Below are 7,914 nucleotides of genomic sequence, written 5' to 3'. Positions count from 1 at the left end.
TTACATGTCTACGTGCATGAGAAGGAAATTGGGCTAGCTCTATGTGATGAGTGTTTCAGTCAAGGAATCCGCTTTCTAATTGACTTGTAACCTTGCACATGCAAGTGCAGCACCTAGTCTGTCTATTTGGTATTTATAATTTTGCTTCCCAGAACTCAGACGTTCTACTCATCTTTTGTGGTATAGATGAATAGCATCCCCCACCCCCCCAAACAGGTTGGAGCTCTAAGATATGGAGCTCCAACCTGGAAGTTCTGGAGATTTTCATCAAACTCAGCCTCTAAGCGCAACAAGTGAGTGGTTGCAGTATGCAAATGAACAAAATGCAAAGAAATCCAAACTACTAGAAGACCCCTCACCACATGCCACACCCATAACTGCATTAAAGCAGCTTGAAATTGGCATCTTAATCTTCATATGTTGATTAAATCAGGATATTTGGAATACACTTTATAGAAATTTTCAAGCAAATTATAAAAATTTGTACCATGTTGTATGTTTTTGCCATTTTACTCTTTATATGAAGCTGACATTTGGTTAATTATTGGGCAGGCAATTACTAAACAGGCATTGTAGCTTATCATCTGCAGGTTCAAGACACATACCATAAGAATTGGTGTGGTTCTTTGGTTTTCTTAGAGCAGCTTTTTGTGTGTTTTTTTTTTCTTTGCTACAAGAAAGTGTCCAACTGACCAAAAGTGTAGTAGCCTCCTTTCAGCCAGCTGACATGCAGTGTGCAGCAGTAGGTTGGACAGAGAGAGTGCTGCTACACTCTGACATTTTCACTCCTTCCTGCTCTCTCTGACATCAAATTAAAGCATTTTGACCCAGGAGTGTAAAAATGTTAACTGTTTTTGAAAGAAATCTTGGCATGAAAATGTTTTTAAGCCATGATTCTGAGACAGGGGAGCACACCAAACCCTTAATTTGATATAGCGCTACATCTTTGTGCGCACAGTGCCGATGACATTCCACTTTTTTTCGTGCGCGTCTTCACTAGAGATTGAACAGATTCTTGGCGTTGTATTTCTACAGCTTTGCACAGATCTGCTAACTTTGAAAAGTCCTCTGAAAGATCCCCCATTCCCCTTTTATTTACCAGTATGCCACATCACTAACCATCTAGAACTAATTACATTTAATCACTCCAAATCGCTTCCTCGAAACCAAGGCGCTGCTAATGAATGTTGGTCACGAACCACACAAAGAGCAATGTCCTCTTGAGGCTTCCATTCCTCCTCTTGTTCCTCTTATATCTTATCAGAGGAGAGAGATAAATGTGGCAGAGGGAACATGAAGGAGACTGGAGGGAGCTCAAGGCACGACTGCACCTTTCAGGGTCAGTTTGCAAAAGGAAGTTAAGACGCCGTCAGGGCAGGAGAAAGATTTGCATGCAATCAGCCAGTTAGCATGAAAGCTGGAAAATGTACAAAAAAAAAAAAAAGGAAAGTCCATCTATGTTTGGTTTCTCCACATGCTATAACAACTGTTCAATGTAGAGCAGACCTGAGGAAAAAGTAGGGCTATATCCTGTGATTTTCTATTGTTAAAGTTCAAATTATATTATCTATAAATTGTTTTTAATTATATCTAGTCACCTGTTGGGAGCTAAAATTAGAATTATTATTATTATTTTTTTAAAAAGTGCCGTGCAAAACTTTTTGTCTCATGATGATAGCACATACTTAGATGTTTAAAGTCTCCTCAACTCTTAGAACACAACTCTACCATCTAATTTGGAGGCTCACTAGATTTGGGGGGGGAGAGGGAAATCTTTTTATAATGAGTTCTTCTGACTTTTGAAAAAGTGTGTCAATTCCTGAGCTGAGAGAGGGAAGACATTTCATTACTTTGTCTCCATGTCTATCCAACTTCAAACCGTGTCGCCTTCATTCTAACCTCAGAGGTGTCAGCGTCAGATTTCTTTTAGAGATACTAAAACTTACAACGTTAAAAAGGTTTAATGAACCTTTTTTCTTTTTTTTTTTGGCCAGTATTTCATACAATATACAGAAAAAAACCCATAAATAGAAACATTATTCATGGTATGACATCACCTAGCTTAGTGGTTCCTAATTTATTTTTATATCCAACAACTCAGAAAATACCAAGACATCCAAGTAGCTTAATAATTTGTTAAAATAATAATAAAAAACTTTTTTAAGAGTTTATATGATTTTGATTTGCAATATTGATGTTCAATACTGACTTGGAAGCAAATGTTCCTAAACTGGATAGAGTGAAGTAACCTGACAATTATCTGCTTAGGTAACAAATGCATTTTAGCAGGCTTTTACTTATTCTGCTGCTTCTCTTCTACCTATTTTTTTTTAAATTTCTGCAAATTTCCTGCAGTTGACTTCAAATGCTTCTGCAATTTTCACAAAAAATATTCAGCTAACAGCATTCAGCATTTTTGCAGGGAATGCCAATTTGTCCCCTTTCCTCACTGTGTTGCTCTTTTTATATTTAGTAGAAGTCACTAAAGAAAAAGTTATGGGGGCATTACAGGGAGTATTTTTTATTTATTTTTTCTCAGTCCAGCAACTTCTACCAGATTGTTGCAAATTGGACATCCGTGGGAGGTTTAAGATAGATTAACTGCATTAATGCAGCGCGCTTCCTCCTTGCAGCTCATCTTCAAAATGTTGTCAAACCATTCCTGTGACAAAAAAAACAACAAAATTTTTGTTGGTTGCAGATAAAGTTGAGTCTTTCAGCATAACCAGAATATGTCTGCTTTTTTTCCCTACCCTAACAGATCAGCTCCTACAATTTATCTTTGCCCCATATAATTAGCATAGTTTACCTGAAAATAAAACCAATCACATGGTGTGTCACAGGTGTGACCGTGTGTTAGCACATCATCCCTGCCAACCTGCTTGAACTAATTTGTCAGCACTGCTGGATTAGTCCCGTTCTAACACGTGACCATGCAACCTCAAAACGGCATCAAACATTCAAGCGAGGCAGCGCCGACGACAGGGAGGAGAGGATGATTACCGCGTTGCTTTGGTACACTGGTGGGAGGAAGAGTGTTGGATGAAAGAAAGCTGCGACAGTCTCAAGGCTCGTTGCCATCGCCGACTGTAATCAACATCTTGATCCGTCCATCATCGCTACCCATTGTTAAACGCTGCAAGTGCCTATCACAGGGCATGTTTTGTCCACCCACAGACAGGCACAAAGCCTGCTAAAATCCAGCTTGACAAAACAGGGAACCAGATGGAGGACTGCTGTCTTGTGTGAGAGCCGGGATCATCAATTCCCCTCTTGTATCGCACATGCAGCAAAGTTTGCAAGTTTGGACACGCCTGTTTATCAGTCGAGTGTCTACAAATGTTGGACAATGTGGAAATAAAGTTGGAGTTCACTCAAGTTTCAGCAAGAGAATAATCACATGGGAGCAGCTCTCACTTAGCATCCTTTTCCTTTTAAGACTTGCAGATAAACACGGCGAGCGCTTCATTGCATTCATCTTTTACTTCCTCCGTGCTGTGGCAAAAATGAAAAGTCAATTCAGTCGAACCATCCCGCTGCCTTCTTCTCACAATCCTCCCCTCAGTTAGACCTATTTAGCAAAACTCTACCCCCACACAAATGCACACACGTGGAAAGAAAGCACCTGTTTGTGCTTCTGCAGACATGCATACATCAGCAAGTAGTTTTATCCCTGCAGGCCAGGCAAGGCATGTGTCCTCTCAGGCATATCTGCATCGCATAATAATATCAATTTGTCTCATAAAAACGAAGCAAAGCGGGAAGCTGAAATCACCTTTCACAGCAGCTCTCCCACTATAAATGCAGCAGCGTTTAATAGCTTTGAAAATGTCTTCCTTTTGTCCAGTAAGCGGCGGACCGTCTATTTAGCTCACATTACAATAACACGTTGCTCCATTTGCTCTGTGGGTCAGAAAAGGCAATAATGTCACAGTCAATCAACCGGAATCATGGTGCAAATCGGAAAAACCCGGAGAGGTTGATAAATGTTGTACAAGGGAACGAAACTAACTGCAAGCTGATAATAAAACATACAATATGGGTAAAGGTATTCAGTCAACCATTTAAATTATTCAATTTGTGTATTCTGCTCACTTCTATGGTTGAAAATGTATAGAACCCAGCAGGTAGCCATTAAAGTCATGAAATTCCCTCACTGCTACATTTTACACTGTCAAGTATTAATGGTTTTATAGCAAAGGCAATTCAAGAAATATATGAGGTTATGGAATTTCAGAGTGTAGTTTTTCTGGGTCAAAAATTATTAAGCACATCTTGGTATTCCATTTTAATACACTTTAGCCTAAAGTTCTTATACTTTGCAGCTGCTGTGGCCAACTTGATGCATTAAAAACAGTTGTAGTAAGTATTACGTGGTTTTTATTAATTTTTTACATTGTAATATATAACTTATTGATACTAAAAACAGCTCTACTAACTTGTTAACATTAGTAAATGTTTAATATCTATTGTAGCTAAAGAGCTACGTTTCTTTTTGCTCGTCTCATAATTGTCTGCCGCTGTAGTTTTAATCTGTTGACTAAAAACAGGCAAAATTAATTTAGTATTTAGTTAATTTAGTTAACTTTTATAAAAATGTCTTTTTAAAGTATTTGTTAAAACTGTCACTACATTGTGTTAGTATAGTATGAGACATAATATGTTTTAAAAAATCGAGTTCCTCTGCCTCCTTTCTGTGGACCAGCTGTCATCTGAATAAATACACTGCTTCATTAGAAACAACCAACCAGAGCCAGGAGGAAGGTCTTTGCGCTGTCAATCACTCTCGTGTATGCACTGCTCACACCTGACCCTTGTTCTTTTCTGTGCTACAGGTGGTTCACCACAATCATAAAAGTTGTATGACGTGGCTTTAAATACTTGAATCGGTAAATGTAAAAAAGAAAAAGGAACATTTACAGAAGGTTTCAGTCATTCATGTGGTGTTATGTTGAGAAGTTAATCATCAACTGAGAAAACGATGCTTTTATTTTGGTGCCAGTTGATTGAATGCATGTCAGAATGATTGAAAAAATAGTAATTGAATCAGAATGCTGAATGTTGCTTTATTGTGTGTTTTCTGACAGGCAATTAATTAAATTACCAAGTTGTGACAAAGAAAATATATTAATGCTGGGACTGGATTTCCAACCATTTTTTAAATTATTTTTTTTAGTTTAGATAGTCTTTGGAAATGTATTAGTGAGATTTATATATTAACATTATTATGATCTTCCCAGAGAGTGAAGGATTTAGTGTTTTGCCTTTTCAAAAGGTTCATAATCAGAGTTTATCATCATGGCTCTCCTTAGCTACATTTGTAGAAGTGTAAAAACTAATATTTAAGTAAATGATGTTGTTTTAATCATATATTTATCATCTTAATGTTAATATTTGTGAGACTTTCTATTTAAGGTATATTAAATTCTCATTCTCAGATGAGAATGAGATCTCATCTGATCTCATTCCAGGCTCAGTTTCATTTCATTCAGTTTCATTCTGGAGGAGAATATACTTCACCCAAAAACCAAACTATAGCAAAGGATTGCTTCATAGTATCCTTGTGCTGACTAACCTATTTGCTCACCACCAAGATTCAATTTCCTTTCATCATTTTTTATTTTTTTTCCCCTCTACGAAACTCAGATCTTACTACATTAAAACTCTCATTCATTAGTCAGTTTCATTTCTTCCTCGTTCCCACCCCGGCTCAGCTCTGCTACTTCTGGGGGGGTTAATCTGGAAGCAAGAAGGAACGGTCTGACAGAAGAACACCTTAACATTAGATGGCATGCAGCTTCATCAGAGGGTTCGGAGCACACAGAGGTCCATATTAGAGACTTCAGATCTGCAGCCCCCTGCAGTGCAGCTCCATGAGGTCTTTCCCAGAACCAGCAGGAGGCTAGCAGCCAGGACTTTTAACACTGTGAGAACTTAAATCTTAACTTATTGGTGGTGGGTGGGACTACCAGTGTGTGAGCCTGTGTGTAAAATGTATCGCAGTATCCTAGACAAATCCTTTTCCCATTTTTTCCTGCAAAAAATAGTTGTATAAATACAGTTGTATCCTTTTTTTTTCTTTTTTTTGCTTAGTAAGCTCTTTATGAGCTTTTATTGCCTTTAGGAAAATGTCAACATGCAGGATGCCTTTCTATATGAAAACAGATTGCCATGAAATTGGATGAGCACTGAGAAAAACGCACATGATCCCAAAGGACCAAATCCTTTTGTTTTAAATGACCCGTTCACCTTTCCTCTAGCAACTATTAAGGACAAATAAAACATTTTTAGCATCGCAGCTGATAAAAATGCACAACCATAGCCTCTGTATGCTTCAGCCCTCCAGCTGCCTCATCTTGCTGAAAGTAATTATCTTCCAGTAAAACTATCTCGCAGTAAAAGGTGAAAAGGTCTTTTTTTAAAATATCAGCATTATTACACTTGATGGACAAAAGCGTGGCTCCTTAATCACTTTAATTTGAATGGTGCTAACAAATAATACAGTTTATTTCTCATCTGATACCATTCCAGTCTCAGTCTCATTTCTGTTTTGATTGTGCCCCTGAAATATGCAATTATTAAACCTTGCTACGCTATGAATTATGTATCGATTTGATCTCCAAGAAGACAGACTTTTCAATAGAGGGGCAACATAAATCTGTGCAATGTATTATTGATGTTTACATTAAGGGGGTCACAACCGGAATGCTCCGTTCACATTACAGCATGCGTCCATAAATAACATCAAGCGTGGAGGGATACGCAGAAATGCGCACAAGGTGTGCCGTCTTCATAAGCACTTCCAGCTGAACGAGGCTGAGTCTACGCAAAGGCACAAACTGTCAGGGGAGCAGGTGTTTGCCTCTAACTACAAAATAAGGAGATGTATGGCCAAAGGAGGCGGCTCCACCTCACACAGCCTCCACAATTTATCTTCCACATTTCTTTCCTGCCGACATAAGTGATCTGGCTCCATCTGTGCATTTCTTTTCGGCCTCAGACAGAAGCTCCTGGCTTTGATTCTTCTTACTGAACAGACTTTTCTATCAAAGTAACATTATATATATAGAGTTCAAATTATAAAAGTTTGTCATTTTTTTAAATAGGGATTTACAAAGACATTGTGGTAGAGTGCAGTGATGTGACCGGCAAATGTTGCTATGACAATATCCACTATGATTTACATACATATTACTCATTTCTTCCTTTTCCAACATTACAGTTTATTTTTTGGCAGCTTTAGTACTTAATCAATAGAAATATCCATATTGTGTGCATTAGGGGCAATTAGAGAACATCCAACTCAACAATGTCATGAATATTTTATTAGAATGTATAACACCAGAAATACATCTAATAAAATATTACATTCTGTTGCAATGATGATGTTGCAAATGTTGATATTGGGAAGATAATTGGATTCAATATTTTGTCCTGTTCCATTTGTTGGTACGCTATCTCGTTATTTGTTGCACATGTACAGTAAATAGTTAATGGAATGAAGAAAAAAACTCAATAAAATACAAAAAAAAAATGTCCACCAATTATCCACCATTCCAGGTATGAAAAAATGATCCTAGTAATTGATGATGTTGCTTTTTATCTTGCCATGTATCCTGGGATTTTTTAGAAACACGTAGCAAATGGGTCAGAGGGTGATTTTTTTTGGAGTATCCAGTCATATCTTTGAAGTATGTTGGTTGCATTTGATGTGTCTCTGTTCTGAACATTGCATGTGTACTGGGATCAAAGGTGTGGGATTCACAATGTTCTAATCAGATAAGAAAGGATACGATGCTTTTGTCATTATATATATTTATCTAATTTTAATTCTCTAAGAATGCTCCCCCGGGGTTGACTAATTGCCCAAATTAATAAGACAGTAGGCCATACCATCAGTTTCACTTTCAGTTT

The sequence above is a fragment of the Poecilia reticulata genome, linkage group LG20 (assembly GCF_000633615.1).
Source record: "Poecilia reticulata strain Guanapo linkage group LG20, Guppy_female_1.0+MT, whole genome shotgun sequence".
Classification (NCBI taxonomy): domain Eukaryota; kingdom Metazoa; phylum Chordata; class Actinopteri; order Cyprinodontiformes; family Poeciliidae; genus Poecilia; species Poecilia reticulata.
The sequence above is the reverse complement of the archived record's forward strand: the minus strand, read 5'-3'. Positions refer to the sequence as shown.